Raw genomic sequence first — 19998 nt, 5'->3', positions numbered from 1 at the left:
AGAGAGAGAGCATGAGAGGGGGGAGGGTCAGAGGGAGAAGCAGACCCCCCGCTGAGCAGGGAGCCCGATGCGGGACTCGATCCCGGGACTCCGGGATCATGACCTGAGCTGAAGGCAGTTGCTTAACCAACTGAGCCACCTAGGCGCCCACAAGTTGCAGTTTAAAAAGGAAAGCTATGACACCTGTCACGTGATCATACTGTTTATGGGGTGAATTGTGCCCGCTAAAAATTCAGATGTTGGTGTCTTAGCCTCCAGCACCTAGAATGCAACCTCATGGAAATAGGAAATAGGATCACTGAAGATCGGCTTGATTAAGATTAGAGGGGCAAGGTGGGCCTCTGCCTCGATATCACGGGCATCCTGAGAAACGGGGAGATTCGGACCCAGACACACACGGGGGACACCATGTGGAGAGGAGGCAGAGATCAGGGTGATGGCGCCACAGCCCAGGCGCATCACAGGTGCCCGCACACCCCAGAAGCTGGCCAGAGGCCTGGAATGGATTCGGCCCCAGAAGGAACCAAGCTGGCCACGCCTGGCTCCCCGACGTGTGGCCCCCAGAACAGTGAGACGGGACATTTCTGTTGTTGACGCCACCTAGTCCATGGGACTTGGTTACGGCAGCGCCAGGAAACTGGTATTACACCCATCCCTGAAATTCAGGCATTTCTATCAATTTCACGGGGGAAAATATTTTAAAAATCATAGAATATTCTGGGTCAAATGTTGACCCGAGAGTTGGTGCTGTGAAAGCCACTCACTTAAGGAAAGAGAAATCTAAATTCTGAGGGGAAGAGAGTGAACACTCAGACCTCACATGAAGAAAACTGGGGCCGTCTGTGAGCTCGCGGGACGGCTGGCCGTGGAGTCGGGCCCGATGGCGGGGGCTGCGCGAGGCTGGCCAGGAGAGCAACGCCGCCCAGCAGCAGGACCGCAACACGGCCCGGGGGGGACGACTGGCCGCCGTCCGGCCCAGTGCGGAGCGGGGCGGCTGCCGGCAACACAGGCACGTTGTGTCGGGAGACGAGTTTACTTCCTGTGACGGCACTAAAGGCTGTGAAGGTTTCTGTTCAGGGCCGGTGGGTCTCGGACATGTGCTGCGCCAAGGAGGAACTCCATCTTTGCTCCAGTTGCCTGTCCTGCCATGTCCGGCCCCATGACGGCATCCGTTTGTCCGCACCGCATCCCGGTGGTTAAGGAGAGTGCCGTGTGGCTGGCCACCCACGAAGCCTGGCTGGGTGGGGACCCCGCGGGCCAGCAGGTCCCTGCTTCCACACGGCAAACCACGCCAACGTTGCTCAGGCTGAGGCTGGGGGACGTTCCAGGGTGAGGCTACACACGCTGGTCTCTGTCCCCTGCGGGCCTCAGGGCGCCCATGTCAGGTGCTAGGCCTTCCACACCTGCTCCAAGCCCGCCGCTCTGTCTACACGGAGGCCATCCCGACTTGCCTCTTGCCCCAGGACTCCGATGCCCCCTTCCACTGTCCCCTGGGACACCTGTGGTCTGACACAGCACCAGGTGTCCGCTCCCAGACCATACCTGCTATGCATCCTGCACTGCGTCGTCCCTTCTGACGCCGGCCCTTGGCTCTCTGCCTCCACCCCTTGTGTCAGGCTCCTCCCGTCCAACCCCCTCACCAGCCTGGACTCACTCCAGGACCCATCGCTTCATTGTTCTCTGCCCCATTGTCGATGCCCATTGTTCTCTTGCTGACACTTGTGGCGCAGCCCAACCCCGGGTCGACCCCCGGAATGCCATCTCCACCGCCGCAGGGGTATCACAACGGCTGGGTCAAGGGTCTCCGGCCAAACTAGAGCTCCTGCTGCCCAAATCCACTCTATGCAGAGGCCAATTCGAATGTCCTCTCTCCTAGATGGCTGACTGCACGCCCTCAGCTTGATAATGTGACCTCACTTCTGTCCCCCCGCAGAGGCTTCGGGACACCAAGCCTATCCGTCTCCTGCTCTGACACCTGTGTTCTCCTCCAGCCCCCGTCAGGGCACAGGTGCCATGATTCGGGGCCCTGGTCACAGCCCCCAGCCTAGAAAGGCCCCATGTTTTCTGTTCCAGTTCATAGCTCCTGGGTTATTTTCGTTATTTAGTTTGGGGTCATCTCCTTGGGTGCATGAGCCCAACCGCACAGAATAGCGTGCTCCAGTCCATCTACACGAGAGCGCCGTGAACAGGCAGCTGCTGCAGACGCCTGCAGGGGGGATCGCAGAACTGAAGAGCTCTTGTGTAATAGGGCCCCACTCCCAGGCTTCGGGCACGGCCGGCCAGCCTTGCTGAACCCTCCCCCCGGCTCCTGCACGGGGCCGCTCAGGGAAAGCAGCACTGAGAAGACGGAGGCGGAGAGTCTGGGGAGCAGGGAGAGACCCTGAGAAGAGCCAGTCTGGTAAAGCAGCCCTCGGAATGCTCCCTGGGGGGAGGCCAGCACTCCGACACAGACGATGACCCGGGTTAGGGGATTCGCCCCTGGGACACCTGGCAGGAGTTAACCACATGGTGGGCAAGCAAAGCCTCAGCATCGCGGTGGGCGCTTCACAATGAACTAACTGCAGAGCTTCTGGGTCTCTATGCGGACAGGGGGTTCCAGGCACTACCTTTGGGAAACACGGTTTAGGGCATTAGCTGAAGCTAACTGAAGACTTCAGCTCCCTCGTGTGTCAGGCTTCCGTCATGGGCTCACCCCGCACTAGCTTCTGTCCAGGCCTGGCCGAGCTGTGCTGCAGGAGGGGGCTGCCTACCGGCGTACACACTCTCCCCCCGGGGGCGCTGCAAGCTTCCAGTGCGAGGTCTCAGCGTGGGAAACCCCTGAAATGTGGACAGGGTCCTGCCTAGAGGAGCTGGCGCCAGATCCCCACGCAGCATGAGGGCACGGGAGGTCAGGGCCTGGGTCCCTACCCGGGACGTTGTTCTTTGTACTAAGTTGAAGACCACCCTCGTGCGCTGGGGGCGGTGCCTGCTGGAGAGGCAGGTCTGGGCCGCACAACATCACTGGGCTCCAAGCTTCACCTCGTCCAGGGTGGGAGCGTACGTGCAGGTGCCCGGGCCGGGTGTGGTCAGACCGTCCTGAGCTCCCAGCAACATGGAGTGCACAGGCCGGCTGGCACAAAAGAAAGATGAGAGCGCAAAGTACACGCCCACTGAACAGCCTGGCTCCTGGCTGGTGCTTGGTGATGGTCCGCCCCGAGCCCATAGATAGAGAGCAGCTCCCAGCCGGCCTCCCCGATGCAGCCCACCCTCCCGCTTTAGCACACACAACCTTTAACGCGGAGCTCCCCAGCCCGGCCCCAGCCGGGGCCTACTGAGCCACCCGGCCCGGGCAAGTTCACGACCCGCCAGAGCCCCTTACCCTCCGTGTGGGCTGCTGCAGCTGGTTTCACCGGGGCCCACAGGGGAGGCTCCCGGTCGCCCCACTGAGGTCGGTGCAAGAGGGGACCCCCGGCCCGAGAGCCGCGCTCAGATAGCGGCCCGGCTCGGCTGATGACCTGCGTGCCTCAGTCCTGCTCCCTTGGCTGACAGCAATCGCAGTTCTCTGCTGAGGAAACGAGCTTCTACCTTCGGGAGCTGTGTTTTGTCCCTGGCAACCAACACTCAGATTTTCATCCCAACTGCATTACTTACAGGAAAATAGTCTTCCGTGAAGAGGTGCCTAGTAAAAGCATTAGGAGTATTTTTTTGAAGCCTAATTGTAGATCTGCTTTATTGGCTTGTTTGCTTACTTCTGCAAGGCTATTGGAAAGGCTACTCTCCAATGCGCTTCTTCAAGTCTTTCGTTAAAAGAAAAAAATAGAATCAAGTTAAATTTTCTTTGTCTTCTCTACTTTATTATATGACAAATCTTTTATTAGTGTTTTTTCATTCTTTTTAAAAATTTTTTATTTCTTTTTGTGTTTTTAAGTCATCTCTACACCCAATATGGGGCTCGAACTCACGACCCCGAGATCAAGAGTCACACATTCTACTGACTGAGCCAGCCAGGCACCCCTAGTTTTGTTTTGTTTTGTTTTATCCTCAGTTTTTACTTGATTTTTTTTAAGTTTAAATTTTCTTTTTATTTGAGTGTAGTTGACACACGATGTTTACATTAGTTTCAGGTGCGCAGATAGTGATTCGACACATCTACACATTATGCTCCGCTCACCACAACCCTCTGTCGCCACAGAGCACTATCTCAATACCATTCCCTATATTCCATAGGCTCTTATTCCCATGACTTTTTCAAAACCATTCTAAGTATTATGCTATTTTTCTATGTGACTGAATGCTAAATACTTCCTTGTATCCCTGTAATTAGTATCTTTGAAAAAAATTTGAGTATGTAATTTATAAATTTTAAGGTTTAGGAGCTAAGTTCATGGAATAGTAGAGTCATCTTTTTACAATAGTGGTTATTATGCATGGGAATGTTGGAAATTGTGTGACTCGTGTGTGTGTGTGTGTGTGTTTGTGTCCTAAGAGCTGCAATCTAAGAGAGTTTCAGGTCTCACTTCACTACTTTCTCTTCTGTGGCGTCTGGCTCTGACTCTGAGTTGGGAGAGTGCCACGAACTTGCAGACTCCCTGGGGGTTTCCGTGGCAGCGGAGTCCAGAGCTCCGAGGCCCAGGGCTGTATGCCAGTATTCCACTTTCCGAAACCTCTGCAAACTAACTTCCTGCACACGGCACTGTCCACAGCACACAACGCTCCCAGCAGGAGGAAACCGTGCCACCAAGGTCACTTTTGCATCAGAGGACATTGCAAACTGCAGACCCAGTTCCTGCCAGGCAGCCTGCTACTGTCAAAACTCAGGGAGGGAAATGGCAGCCGTGTGTGTGTGTGTGTGTGTGTGAAAGTCTGTGTGAGAGTGTGTGTGTGGTAGTGAGAGGGTGTGAGAGTTTGTGAGTGTGTGTGAGAGTATGTGACTCTGTGTGAGAGTGAGAGAACGAGTGTGAGTGTGGAAGAGCATGAGCATGTGAGTGTAAGAGTGAGGGTGTGAGAGTTTGTGGGTGTGTGAGTGTGCATGAGAGTATATGAGGGTGTGGGGGTGAATGTGTGTGAAAGTGAGTGTGTAACCGTGAGAATTAGTGACAGGGTGTGTGTGTGTGAGGTGTGAATGTGTGTGAGAGAATGTGAGGGATCTATGTGAATGAGTGTGAGTGTGTGCATGTGGGTGTGAAAGTGTGTAAGAGTGAGTATACGTGCATGAGAAAATGTGTGACAGGGTGTGTGAGAATGTGAGGGTGTGTGTGAGTGTGTGGACGTGTAAGAGCGTGTGAGTATGCGTGCGTAAGTGTGTGTGGCAGGGTGTGTGAGAATGTGAGGGTGTGTGAGTGTGAGTGTGTGGACGTGTAAGAGCGTGTGAGTATGCGTGAGTGTGTGTGACAGGGTGTGTGAGAGAACGTGAGGGGGTGTGTGCGTGTGACAGAAGAGGGAGAGTGGAGAGGGAAGGGACGAGCGCGAGGGGGATGCGAGCGGCGCGTGTGGGGCGCACCACTGGCGTCGGAGCACTTAGCGCTTGCTCTCTCTTCCCCCCGAGGGTCCTTAGGCGCGGGCTTTCCACACCACTCTCCAGTGCCCACCTTAAAAGCTGACGACACTTGCAGGGGGCGCCCCTTGGCTCCATTTCCGGCAGGCGCCGCGTTGACTTCCGGCCGGCGGCCGGCCTGGCAGGGTCACCTCTCCTTCAGACCCCGCCCCCCGAAAAGTGAGGTCAGTGCCATGCAGCTGCCGCTCGAACTCATTGGAGAGCCTTGTTCTCCCGAAGAAAGATGGCATTGTTGGCGATTTTGTTTGTTGCCCCCAAATTCAGCAGGCCCTGGCTCAGCTGCCCAACCTCTGTTTTCGTGTCGTGGGATGCCGTCCGCCTCCGAGGATGCCCCCGGCCCTTCCCCCGCTGCGCCCCGCTCCCAGGGCAGGGCGAGGCCAGGCCGGACGCGCGCGCGGAGCCCCGGCGCTGGGGTGAGCCCCGCACGGAAGGCGGCCACGCGGACGGCCCGGGCCTCGAAGCCCGCCTCCGGCAGGGGCTGGAGAGAAAGATGGCGGACGGCCGCCGGGAGACGCGCTCGGCCTCGGGGGTGAACGGGGGGAAGAGGGAAGAGGAAGGAGAGCAGCGGGGGAGGGCGGACGGAGGAAAATGCCCGAGGGCGCCGAACAAGGTTTTCGAAGTTTGGAATAAATCTCACGCTCTTTTGGAGTGATCACGCTTCTTTGCGGAGTGTTTTTCCCCGATGAGTAATTCTGCGGTGGCCGTGGGCGCGCCCCGATCCACGCCGCGGATCCCCTAGACTCCAAAGCACCGAAGTATGAAAATAGGAAGTATTTAAATGATGTAAACTCCACTCTGAAAACAAAAATAAAGAGAAATCGAAAGGCATTTCTGGAGACACATGTTTTTTTTAAGAGGCTTACTTATTCGTTTTAGAGAGAGTGAGCCGGGGGAGGGCCAGAGGGCAGGGGAGGGAGCCGCCGCCCTGGAGCAAGGGCAAGGGCCCCGCGGGCGGGGCGGGCGGGGCGGGAGGAGAGGGTCAGGGAAGGCGGCGCCCGCCCCGCCGCCGAGCGCTCGGAGCCCCTCTGCCGCCCCCGGCTCGCCGGCCGGCGGGCTCCGGGGCGGGAGGGCTGGGGCGGCGGCAGCGAGCGGCGCCCCGTGGGGGAGCACGGGGCCCTGACGGTCACCTCGCCGGCAGACGAGGCGCTCGAGCCAACGCAGACGTCGCTCTCACGGCGGAAGCCCGGGCTTCTGCGCGGAGCGGGCCCCCGCGCTGCGTGGCTCTGGCGGTCTGCGCGCCCCCGCCTCGGGCGCCCTGCGGGCGCTTGTCGTTCCGCGCGGCGGGGCCTCCGGGAACCGCGGCTCGGGGCATGCGCCCCTGCAGCCGCCGAGCCCGGGGACGCACAAGCCCCCGGCAGCCCCCCGGGCCGCCCGCCCCGGGCTGAGTGGTTCGCTGCGCCGGCAGGCGGGACCCGTGTCTTCGCAGCGGCTACGGGCGGCTCCGGTCCAGGGGACGGGGCGGGGCGGCCAGAGCCGACGGACGCTCCCGCCCCCTTGGTGAGCGCCTGAGCCCCGTCTCAGGAGTGGGCAGCAGGCTCAGGAGGGGCAGCCACAGCTCAGGGGCGAGCGACAAGGCCACGAGGGGGCACGGGGCTGGCCCCGCGCACGGAGGAGGCGGACGCCGGCGCTCTCGGCGAGAACGCGGCCCTTCCGGGCAGACCCGCTTCCTCCCCTCCGTGCCTCCGCACTGGAGCTTCCGGTCGCCGAGGGAAGTAAACTGAAATGCTCAGGGGCAGAAGTGGTGAAGGCGAAGGAAATCGGCTGGTTCTTTTAAAGATTTTATTATTTCTTTGACAGAGAGAGACACAGCGAGAGCGGGAACACAGGCAGGGGGAGCGGGAGAGGGGGTTCCCGCCGAGCAGGGAGCCCGACGCGGGGCTCGATCCCAGGACCCCGGGACCCTGACCTGAGCCGAAGGCAGACGCTCAACGACGGAGCCACCCAGGCGCCCCGCAGAAACTTAAGAAAACCACACCCTACAGCAAAACCTAGTGTGCTCTAAATCCGTTCTGTTTTTTTCCATCAAATATTTAGCCCCTTTTCGGTGAGTTCAAGGGACCCTTTTAGACTAGAATGGGAATAATAGGAAACAACCAATCTTAAAAATGGGCAAAGACGAGAACAGAGAGTGCGCCAGAGACGGTATGGGGATAAAGATGGTGCTCACGGTATCCATCATTAGAGGGGAGAAAATCAGAACCGCAGTGAGCTCCCCCACGGACCTGCAGGAAGAGCGCGAATTCAGCACGTGACCACGGCGAGCGTGGGCAGGGCGGGGAGCGGCTAGAGCCCCATCCGGTGACAGTGAGATGTCAAACAGCGTGAGCACTTGGGAGGCCAGTTTCACCGTTTCTCCAACAGGTAATCATGCGTTTACCAAGGACCCCATTTCCGTGCCTAGGGGTTTACCCAAGACGAGCGATACGTGCACACACAGTCTTGTGTAGGCGTGCATACGGCAGCCTCATTTGCGAGAGCCCAAAGCTGGAAACAGCCCCGACGTCCACGGAGTGTAGTGGAGCCATGCGATGGGACGCAGCCCGGCAGCAGAGAAGAGTAGGTTCTGCACACGCGCTGCACCTGCCATAAGGCTGATTCTCGCAGAGGAAAAGAAGACAGACCCAAAGGCATATGCATAGTGGAGAGTCGCCTGCAGAGACTTCTAGAAGACCCAGCCTAACAGATCAGTGGTTGCTTCTGGCTGAGGAGGAAAGGGAAGAGGCAGAAAAGGCCGGGGGTGGGGGCCGGAATATACAAAGGGACCAGGACATTTGGGGGCGGATGGGCTCGTCCACTATTTTGGATATGGTGATGGCTTCACAGGTGGATACACAGGCCAAACTTACAACGTACATGGGTTTATGTATGTGCGGCTCATTGCATGTCAAGGACACCTCAGAAAGCTGCGAAGCAGACGGAATCCTCATTTGCCTCTGCAGGGCCCCGGCCACCGTCAACCACCTTATTCTCTCTAAAGATGGCATTTGTTCCCATCGCCTTGCCACCGCTGTGACCTGATTTCCACCGAAACCGCTCCTGTGAGGGCCACTGATCACCTGCCGAACATGAGCCTATGAGCCCGTGAGCCCGCTGGCCCGTCCCTCCGCCCCCAGCCAATGGCGACTCTCCTCCCTGTCTCACTGCCTCCGTCTTGCAAGCTCTCTGTGGCCCTTTGGTTCTTGTCCTATGCCTTACTCGGGGGGTCTCAGCCGCTCCTTCCGCAGCTGCCCCGGGTTGCCGATGGCTCCATGTCCCTATCTGCACCCTGACCCCTGTCCCAACTCCACATCCTATCCAACAAGAGGCCCGGCAGCCCGCGAAATCACAGGGCCGCAAACCTGCCCGGTCTCCTCTCCGGAGATTCGCCTCCCTACGTCCCGTATCTTGAGCCGTGTTGCGCCAACCTCCGGATCTAAGAGCCGGCTCTGATACGTTTTCCCTGGAGTGACAACCAGTCACAGGCCTGTGAGGCCTGACCCCACCTCTGTCACTGCTCCGTGTGCCCAGCTGCCTGCATCCTGGCCCTCGGCCTGTCCACCCCGGCTTCGCCCCAGCCTCCCACTTGCTGTACCTCCACCGGACCGGCCGTGCCTCTGAAAAGGCAGAGCTAGTCACTCTCCACCCCTTACAAATCCTCCCGAGGCAGCCAGGGCGCACCGTGCGTGAGAAGCGTCTGGGCGAATGGTTCAGAAGACCCGTCCAACCCCATATGCCAGAGCGCCGGCCTCGGCCACTCTGCAGTGGCCTCGGGAATGGATAGCCTCACAAAAGCGGGGGTGCAGATGGTTTGATTCGGGGATGCCCGCCACTTGGGGCGTGCTACGGGCTGAAGCCGGGGATGCCCTCCACACCCTGCACCGCCCATGACAACCCCTCCCCCGCCCCACCGCGGAGCCCCTCCAGCCCGGGGTGTCAGTGTCGTGGAGGATGAGGCTCCGTCTCCCTCCAGCACACAGGAAGCCCGGTGTGCCCGGCCCTCCTAACCTCCCAGTGTGATGCCCCCAGACAGGAGACATCCAGCGGGTCCCAGTAGCCTGCCCTTCTGCTCTGGATCCACCTGCTGCCTCCCCTCGAAACGCTGGGTCCCCAGCTGCTTGCAGCTGGTGCAGGACCTATGCCTCGCACTCGGAAGCTTCTGCCTGGATATGATTTCGGGGTGAGGGGGGCGACTCGGAGCACATGGTGGCCTCGACGGAGTCGGGCAGTGAGCAGCCCCCTGGGGCCTTGGTACTGGTGGCTTTAGGTGACACCCCATTGTGACTTTGGCCACACCTGGTCCCTTGCTCCGCTCCCCTTCCCACACCACGCTCTCTAGACTCCTCGCGGCATTGCAGGCGACTCAGTAGCCTTCCGATCACTTCCTTATTTTTTTTTTTTTTTTGCTTAAGTTTTTCAAGAGTCTAACTGGCTCCATCCTTACTATGTGTCTAACACTAGAGAGAACTCAAAAAATATTTGTTGGAACAAATATGGTGAGTAAGAGGGAAAGGAAAGAAGACGTATGGTAACATAAAACCATGGTAACAGCGAGGTGGCATTCACCTTTCCGGAGGACGCCACAGTGTCATGCACGGGCAGGACATTTGTGGGCAGAAAATACACAGTCTGCCTCTGGGCACCACATGGCCTTCGTGGAGTTACCGAATATTTTCCAAAGCAGTCCGATAACAGGGAGATGACGTCATCGGTGGTGAGTGGCGTAGCGCTCATGACCCGGCTCTGGGACCAAAGCCCCCAAGCCCACACTTGTTACACACATGAACACCCCCTCTAGTAAGCCAGAGAGCAAACCGAGCGCTATGTAAAACTAATTGTTGTAATCAAAAACAACAAAGAAGAAAGATAAATCAGGTTTAATGATAGAAATAAAGCAAAGCCTGGACAGAAGTTTCAGGGCAAATATGTGTTGTGCAAACAGCTCATTTGGGTCAGTTCTCCCATCCAACTTGTCAGGATGTGAGCCGAGTCTCCTAATCATGAAAAAGCGTACGTGGAAGATTCTAAACATTACACACAGGTGCAAACACACAGAGACACCCTCTGAGAGGCAAACCTTTCTCTAGAACCATGACACTCGGTGCGAGCACCACATGAGGACAGAACTTGGCGGTAAGGGTTTACAACTTTCACAGCAAAGCAAACAGAGTCATTTAATATCTGTTGGCTCTAATAATTGAGAAAGTTGGCTTGTATTTTGAATGTCTATTTTATTTCACTAAAAATGTGATCACAGACTGAAAGAAACATGATCCTTAACTGCAGATCATTGGAGAAGCAAAGAAAATATATGAAATAATAGGCTGATCTATGGAAGCGATAGTTTGTGGAAAATCGGCCCGATCACGACTTCACTTCAAACACAACCATAGTTAGGTGGCTCTGCTTCAAACGGAGGAACGGAGATGGGGCCAAGCTCCCCGTGCTGGAATGAATGCTTTCTTCACGACGTTCTGTGGCTCCTCCATCCTGAAGGCTCTGTGGCCTGTATTGTGATGTAAGAACGAGAAGAAAATGAAAGCCTGTGGTCTGGTGAGGTGGGGCTCATCATCCCAAAGCCAGGGAGACTACTTCCGAGGAGCAGAAGCCCCAGGAACTAGTCAGGGAATATTGCCCTCCCGCTGCCCTGCGCTGACCTGCCCCCTGGGATTTCCACGTGGAGCCTGGTGGGACTTTGGAGGGGCTCCCTTGGGGAGGGTGGAGTCTATTTTGCACGTCAAAGGAAGAGAGGAGCCTGTGTGATCAGGAAGGGAGACTATGCTGCACTGCTGTATTTATTCCGAGTGTTCACTGCCCGTCCTTCCCGGCCTGTCCTTCCCGGCCTGTCCTGCGGGAGAACTGCCCCCGCCCTGTGGCATCAGGCCGGGGCTGGGCCAGCGGGTGCCCAAGAACTGTCAAGAGCTGTCACGTGGTTTCTCCATGGAGCTTTCCCCTCTAACCAGAGGGAAAACCCTAAGAATGGGTCCTGGGTGAGGAGGGGCCCTGACAGGAAGCCTGGCCTGGAGCTGACATGACATAGAAGCCACTGGATGGGGTCGGGGGCGGTGGGGTCGTCAGCATGGCACAAGCACACCCAGCTGACACCCTCCACCCGGGGAAGAAAGGTCTAATTCTCTTTGCTGCTGTTCGCAGATGTATTCACACTGAACCCACTAAAACCAAGAAGGCAAACATTGTGCCACATTTTGGCCTGTATTGTGATGTAAGAACGAGAAGAAAATGAAAGCCTGTGGTCTGGTGAGGTCCGAGAGGTGGGGCTCATCATTCCAGCCAGACGGCGCTGGGGAATCGGTCTGCATGCCGGTAAAGCACAGCCTGGGAAATCACACCACAGAAACCACGCAGTGTCAGGAGCCCACAGGGAAGGGCCCTGCACTGAGGATGAGCAGGTAAAACCAGGTAGAAGGAACTGAAGGCTGAGCCGGGCGAGAGTCAGGCGCTTCAGTCGCCAGGTAGGCCAAGGTGGGCACGAGCAGCAGGGGGGCGTCCGGAGGTGAGGGAGCTGTGCGCAGGGCACCCAGGTCTCCCTGGAACAGAGCACCTGGATGCCACTCTGCCTCCACCCCTGCAGAGAGAAGTGGGGGGGGGGTAGGCAGATGCGGCTGGAGGGCCAGGTGGCTGGACGCGGCTCCCATCGTGTCCCGGCTCAATGTCAGAGGTACAGACACGGGTTGTCCCATGTTCAAAGAATTCACACGCACACAGAAGCCATAAGCCTAGCACATGCCGTCATGAGCATCGCTGGAAGATCCCTGGAGGCATGGAGGTAGCAGGTCCTGGCCGCAGTCGCTCAGAGACCGGATGTCAACAACGAGGAGAAGGAGGAAGAGAGCAGGGAGGGAGGGGGACCGGGATTCGGGACTGCGCCCTCAAAGCTTCGGCTCATTGAGAGGAACCCCAGAGGCCCACGACACGTGTCACGTGTCGATTTCTGGATCTGCCACCGAGGACCGTGGGCTCCGAGTCTGGAGTGAGAGACTGAGGCTCTCAGCTGGCCGGTGAATCTAGCTGCCTGGGACCAGACTCCCCGCGCGGTCCTGCAGTTCTCTCCATGAGCAGGAAGGAAAAGAGGCTGTAGGGGGTTCCCTGATGGCTGGATGTCCGTGTGACTCCCCGAAGGCTCAATACAGCTGCGGTTTGATGAGAATGAGGGGGACCAGAAGGCTCCTGAAACCCTCTGACTAAGGAACAGCTTCTTCTGCAGGTAGGAGGAGCTTTGTGACGAAGGTGAGATAGTCCTAGTCTGTGTGCCAAAGGTGCCCCTGCATGGATGCATGGTTCTCGGACTGTGCCTAGGCCCCCTGGGGAGCTCGTGGGACACATTCCTAACCCCACACCAAGGATTTGCCATCAACTCTGGCTGCACGTGAGGAACACCAGGGAGTGTTATTAAAAACACCTAAGTCAGAGGCCCCACTCCTGGACCGTCTGATTTACTTGGTCAGGGCAGGAACGCCCTCAGGGTTTTCAGAGCTCACACGCGAGGCTGAGACCCACCTGTGTAGGGTGGGACGGGCACAGGCAGGCCCGGGAGCCGTCCGAAGCACGAGGGTGAGACCCTGGGAGGGAGGAAGGATGAATTTGGTAGCTAAGTGAGCAGAGGAGCGCCAGGGCTTTCTCACCCACAGGAAAGCAGCGTGAAGAAGTGGTCCGGGACCAGCGCTGGGCTCCCGGTTTAGACACTGATAGGCCGGCAACACAACGTTGCTCGTGACAAAGGTGGGGTGGGTTTGTGGGCAGAAGTGTGAGAGGTGTTTATGCCTTCGTAGGCCCCTGGTCCTGGCGTGCCCTCGCACAACCTCACAGCCTGGCCAAGGAACTCCCATCCTCCCCGAGAGCCTTGGAACGCATTTCTTCTCCAAGAACAGAACTAGCTGTGGGAACGGCTGTCATGGCACATGGGGCCTAGTTACCCCCCGGAACCTCACTTCCAGGGTCCAAAGCCGGCCTCTCTCCCCCGTTCAAGGGTGAATTCCAGCAGGCCCAGGACGAGTCTGACTCCTCCTCCATCACTGGGTCCCAGCTCAGCATCTGGCGTACGGAGGCCTCTGTGTTTGTCTGTCACACGGTGGGAAGACATTGCTTCCTGTTTCAAGGGTCTTGGGTTGTAAGAGTGGGGGAAGCCCCAAGGACGGTTCGAAGCTAGGTTTAACCCGTGTGGTAGTGCACAGAAGAGGAACTGATAGACATGCTTCCTGGTAAGCCCCCAGCAGGTGCTCAGAGGGGGCAGATGGACGGAGGAGGGGAGACTAAGCCAGCCCTGGAGGACCCGGTCGGTGGAGCAGAAGGAGGAGAGCTGCTCCGGCCGGGAATATCGTGAGCAGAGGCAGGACAGAAGGAGAGGACGCCAAGTGCTCGCTGGGACCGGGAGGGCTGAGGGTCACTGGCAGGCGGGACGGGCCAGGGGCTCCAGGGAACAGACGGAAGGTCAGCTCGGGCATGGCCTGGGGTAGCAAAAGGGCCCCTGTGCTGTTGGAGCTCGTCAAGCGAGGCCCCAGGAGCTTCCCCCCCCCGGCACGCGCAGTGGCCTCCAGCTCTCCCGGCCTGTGGTCACCAGCAGCAAAGTGCTCGGGAGGACCAGCCCTGCGGGGCCACCTATGGCCCATACACTCGGGACTGCACCACTCTGCTCCCTGGGCCTGGAAATGCCACTTGGTCTTGCCTCTGTCTCCATCAGAGAAGGGTCTTCTCCCCACGGCCTCCCCGACTGGGTCTAGAGTGGCAGGAACACAGGCTGGGGGCCAGCCGACCTCTTCCCTGCCATCCTCACCAGAGAAACTGTGCTCTCTCTTGACTCCAGGTGCAGCCTGAGGTCCCCTGCCCTTGCACAGGGCCGACCCCTGCTCGGGGCCTCTGAGGGGGCTCAGTGACTTCCCTGGCCCCATCTTGTGGTGCCTTCCGGGCCGTGGTAGTCGATTCTATCCTGACTGCAGCCTCCCTGCCCATCTCTGGTTTCTGGCTGCCCACCTCGCGCGCACACACACACACACACACACACACACGGCTCCCCGAAGGCTCTGTCCCCAGCCCACAGCGGTCAGGAAATGTTCGCATCCCCTACTCCAGCTCTGCAGTACCTGCTCTTCAGTCCACCTGGGGCCCAAGAGCCACTGAGCCTCACCCTTGGGTTTTCAGGCAGGAGCCAGCCTGGGCAGGGCACCTACCCAGAGGAGCTCGGGAGGCCCCCTCCCCAAACTTATGATCAGACCCAGCTCCATCGTGGAGCTCCAACAACAGGACACCAACAACCATCCCCAAACGAACCTCCCAGCCACCACCTCACTGAGCCTGAGAACTTCGTCTTGGGTGGGAGATCAAGAACCATGAAATGGTGTTCAGCCATCTTCTTGGAAAGTTCCCTTTCCAGAATAGGATACCTACGGTCTCTGGGGGCCTTGGTTGGAACTTTATAACTGCCGGTTCACAGGTCAAGCTGCAGGCTCCCTGGGCGCTCCGCGCTATGTGACCGGCGGCCCCAGAGATCCTGAGCGCCTGCACATACTCACACACAGACATTTCAGGTCAGAGGAAGGGGCCATTTGGCTTGGGGTTGGTGGTTCCAGGCCCCCATCCTCAGGAGCACCCACAATCTCCCAGAGAAGGCCGGGGGCCCAGCATCACTGCTGGGGAAAGGCGGTAAGAGGGATAGAGCTGAAAGGGCCTCGGGGTCCTCTAGTCTTCCACACATGACAAAACTGACCCAGGCTCACAGTTAGGGACACTCAGGTCACCGGGACCACGTCTGACAAGGGCCAGCTCTAGAATATGCCGAAGACAGTGGACACTGCTCTAGGGTGTTCTTTTCTCCCCCAACTTTTACCCGCCCCCCCCCCGCACCCTTCTTTCTCACCTAACACCTGCCAACCTCCGGACGCTTCTCGCCGGCTTGGGAGGGTTGTCGCCAAAGCTCCACGGGAGCGCTGGGTTTCTCAGTTTGAGTAGGACGTTCAGAGGTGCCGCATGATTACATTCGGGGTTTTACAAACCCACAAGTTGTAACAGTTGTAATTGTATTAAATAAACACGAACATTTTGTCTCGTTCAGTGCAACAGCTTGGGAAGCAGAAACCATCAGGGGCATCACCAAGCTTTAGGTCTCTGGACCAGTACCACATCCCGGCCACGGCCAGCCCTGCGCGGCCCGAGCGCTCACTGACTCCTGATCCCCCTGGACTCCACTACACCTGCTTCCCAGCCCATGTCTGACCTGATGAGAGACCGGTCATGAAGACAGTCCTGAATAAATGAAGAGGGAAAGCAAGGTGGGAACTCAGTTCCTCTGTTGCCAGGAAGCCGCCATCTGACCTGTTGGTGAGAGCGGCCTGGTGCACAGCAACTCAGGAGAGAAGGCCACGTGCTCTTTCCATGTGGCCTGGAAGAGGCTCGTCACCTGTTGTGGAGACAGAGGGCCAAATCAGGACGGGTGTCTGCGGAGGACAACTTCCGCCAAGTGTGAGAGAGCAGAGCTGCAGGGCAGTGGTTCCAGCGGAAGCCACCTGTCCCACCTTCCTCGCTACAGTCCACGCTGGGACCACGGCAGACGGGAGGGCGGCCCACACACTCACGCGTTCCTCTGCAGACATGGTTCGTCCTGGGCAGTCTCCCGGGAGGGGGGGCAGGGGCCCCAGAAAGTCCGATGTGCAATTTTACTTGATTGCTGCCTCTTCCTGGAAAACATTTACGAATAGCGCGTCTGCCTTTGATGATGAAAGAGCTGGAGTGGTCCTCGAGGGAAGCCCTGGATAGCGGGAGGGCCCCGCAGGGTCTTCTCAGGGGATCCTCCAGCAGTGGCGGGGGGACCCGTGGTCACATGGCCCGGCCTGTGGCCTTGGAGCCCAATGGGACCAACTGTCCAGACCTGGGGCTCCACCTCCAGCATGGTCTCCTGGCAAGAGAGAGGAGCATGGGAAGGCAGGAGGCCCCATGGCCGTGTCTACACGGTCCCCACCACGGTGTCACTTGGCCCTGTACCTTCAGGCTGGTGGCCGAAAAGTAGAGGAGCCAGATGCCTCCCCTGCATGTCTGACTCGGACGTTTGTCCACACCCTGGCGCTCTCCAGGGAACGCTGCCTGCCCAGCTCTGGATTCCAGTGACCTCACGTGTGCATGGAATCAGGAAGCCATTGCCTTGGGACCCCTGGCTACATACTCTTAAGGGCTCATCCCATCCGTACCCCGAACCACCCGGAGACAGCTTGGCTCTGTCCGGTTCCGTAAATTGCAGGGTGTTGTCCCCCAGCATCTTGGAGAAGGTTCACGTTCAGGAAAGCCACGAGGCCGCTCCCACCGTTAGTCACGCCAGGAATGAACATTTCTCCAGAACTCCTTCCAGGCCTCCATCACAGGGAAGATGTGATGCTCTCTTTGGACCTATATTTGCAAGGTTTCTCTCCTAAACGACAAGGAGGAAAGAAACAGAATTCACAAGGATTTTAAGTTGTTGTGCTTGTGGTATATTTAAATAACCGGTCCGTGCAGCTGGCGTGCAGGAAGTAAGTTTTTAGTCACAGGTTCCTGACTCTGACCACAGAGCTGTGTTTTGGCTTCATTTTGTTATTAACTATCCAGGGGCAGCCAGGGTCCAACACAGAAGAGCTCTTCACTCAGCTGAGAAGGAAAAAAAAAAAAAAAAACATTTAATGGTGCTGCCATTTAAAAGCCATTTTAATGACAAAAAACCCCTCTACATTATCCGCAAAAGTATATAAGAATGTAATAAATTTCCTTTCTTCCTGAGGCTTTGTCATGAAAATTGGAGGGGTATCACAATCCACTCTCATTGCTAGCGTTATTCTTGCAAGATAAATAGAAAACATCCAAAAGCCAGCAAACAATGTAATGTTTGTTTTTCCCCAGTGGTATTTTACATAAAGTGGCTTTACAGGCCTGCCAGGCAATTTGAGGCGATTTTAATCTCCTCTAATTCCCTAGAGAAACAATCAGGCCAGCGTCCAGCCTGGGCCAACCCCGGAGCCCAGGTGGCCTCACAGTGAGGCTGGCCCTCCCACCATCTCTGCTCCACTGCCCCGGTGGTCTTTGTCTCTACTCGCTGCACCAACCCAACCTTGACTCCCCTTGCCATGAGCCCCGTGCTCTGGCACAGCTCCTGCTGGCCGGGTCCATGGTCTGGGCATGTCAGGCCTGGGACTCACTGTGGCCCTGCATCTCCAGCCGTTGTCACAACAGAAGCCAGCCACCCTGGTGACTGACACATGCTCCGTGCCCTGTGCCTCCCCAGCCATTCTCTTTCACTGTTGTTGAGACACTGTTCACTGTCTCCTTCACCAGGTGGCTGTTGTTCTACTCAACAACCACCTGGTGTGGGTGGGGGTGGGGGTCAGGTTTGCTGGTGGTCCTTGCCACGTAATTTTTTCTTGCTCTGTTTTAGGTTGGATTCCTTCCTCCCAGAAAGCTCTGAGGCTTTGGATCCTCGATCTATCTTGGAAATTCCTAGGCACTCAGGAGTACCCTACGTGGGTGCTGCATGCAAGGGGATACATAGAGTTACACTAAATATATAGGGTGATAAACACCTAATTAGACTAACTAACTATGGAAACAGGAGTCATCCTCTATGTTTATTATTCAGTCAAGTTACATCATTTCCAACTTCCGGTGCTTTCACAGGTCCAAATCCTGGACTGGGAGGGTGCAAGGGGTGGCCTGGGCGTCCTGGAGATGGGGAAGCTGTGAGCGAGCCCAATCTATGTGCGGGGCCATGTCCCAGTGATAAGGAAATGCAACTGGAGTTCCTTCCTTTTGCCTATAAAGTGTCTACTCCACCTAGAGGGTGACCGAAACCCAAGGTCAGCTGCCCATCTATTGAAAGGCCAATATTCAACAGAGAACAACTGCTCAACCACCCCTGGGTACCAAGGAACCAGAACTTCTGGCACAACCTGGGAGCACTGAGATAACTCTGTAGCTGACCTCATCAGTCTACACGTGGTCAAGAAATGTCACAACCCACTGCACTCCCTTATCCAGTTTAACCCCTTTACACATCCCTGCACCAGGCAGAAGACCAGGAGTTGGCCTTTGGACAAAAGTCTTCCTTCTCCCCAGGTGACCAGCCTCCGGAATAAAGCTCATATTCCTTTCCAATCAAAACTCGACTCTTCTTTCTGCAAAGGACAGTGAGGTCTACAGATGCGCAAAGTGAGGTCAGTAAAGTCATGTGTGTAACCTTAAAAAAGGAAAACTTTTTGCCAACAAATTGCTGGGCTGATCAGAAAGCCCAGGCAGCTTCAAACAGACTTCTGGCCTCTGTGGCCTGGGGACGTTCTGGTCCTTCATCTCCCCAAGGTCAGTGGCCTGCAAATCTCAAAGAAAGGAAATTAGTTTGGTGGCAGATCAAGGGCCTTAGGTCAGCAAGCAAGGAGTGTGTTACCTTGAACAAGTTAACCTGTAAGACCAGCTGGGCTGCTACAAATCCCCACTGTCGATTTCCTCATTCCGTAACCATGGATTAGGGGCTGTCTTCTGTAGGTCTGTCTTCTATAGCTACTTCCTGCTGATCAAGGATGACAAAGGGATTTTGGAGTGGAAGACTTTTATGGAGTGGGAGAATCTTGTTTCTGGCATTTGCACTGAGGGGGAAAGTAAGGGCAACTCCAAGCCATTACCAATAGCATGAGCTCTGGCTTGACAGATGTAAAAAGTCAAACAACAACCAAAGAGAAGGAGAACAAGAAATACGGCAATGTTTAATAGGGTATATTTCCATTTGGAAGGTATTGAATTTACCCAACTGCTAAAAAAACTTACAACAAGGGCATCTATAGCTGTGATATGTTTGCCTAAATTTTTCATGACTTCAGTTACTTTTTTCATGACTTCAGTTGCATTTTTCAGGTAATTTGGAACATACACAGCCCTCTGTTTTAATGAAAGCCCAGATTCCTCTGTGACCTGCAGTCAAGACACCAAGGGCCATTCAGTTTCAAATTTGTGGGTGACTGAGTGTCAGATTTGGTTAAAGGTAGCCACTGTATGCTTGGCATAAAGCCTCTACTCACAGTTTTACATCAACAGAGGTGGATCCTAGGACAAATATGGCAAAGGGATAAAACCACCAAGAATCCCTCTTTGCCTGATGTGTAACCTTAACAATTTCCTAATTCTGAGGAATCTCTGGCAAGTGGGAGAAGACCTGTCTGGGGATATGTGCACCCCCAAGTACATCCTCTATGCAGTGATAAGGGAAGTGGGACCATCTACTATTTCTACAAGTCCGTCCTAAACCCATGGAGTGGGGAACACTCACTCCAGCTTTTAAGGAGTGATTTTGTCATCCTGGCCACATTGAATTGGTCAAGGTGAGAGTTGAGTTCAAATAATCATATGCCATGGAATCCTGTAATTATCCCCACAGAATAAAAAGCATGAGGATTGTCTATACGTGTGCTATTGTGACAATTCCTCTGAAGTTTACCTCAAGTTGTCTAGCTTAGGCAAACAACAAACAC

The 19998-nt window shown here is 56.4% G+C and overlaps 1 long non-coding RNA gene across 1 annotated transcript; it reads right to left on the bottom strand.

Moving 5' to 3' along the window:
- Positions 1–3984: 3984 nt before the first annotated feature.
- On the bottom strand, positions 3985–17470 carry LOC113927258. The gene is made up of 5 exons (XR_003521564.2): positions 16705–17470; positions 16096–16197; positions 15738–15920; positions 6661–11015; positions 3985–6328 (listed from the first exon to the last, which is right to left on the bottom strand). It is a non-coding gene; the product is annotated as an uncharacterized LOC113927258 (long non-coding RNA).
- Between the last annotated feature and the right edge of the window lie 2528 nt (positions 17471–19998).

Source organism: Zalophus californianus, chromosome 7 (genome assembly GCF_009762305.2).
Source record: "Zalophus californianus isolate mZalCal1 chromosome 7, mZalCal1.pri.v2, whole genome shotgun sequence".
In the NCBI taxonomy this organism is placed as follows: Eukaryota; Metazoa; Chordata; class Mammalia; order Carnivora; family Otariidae; genus Zalophus; species Zalophus californianus.
The sequence above is the reverse complement of the archived record's forward strand: the minus strand, read 5'-3'. Positions and strand labels throughout refer to the sequence as shown.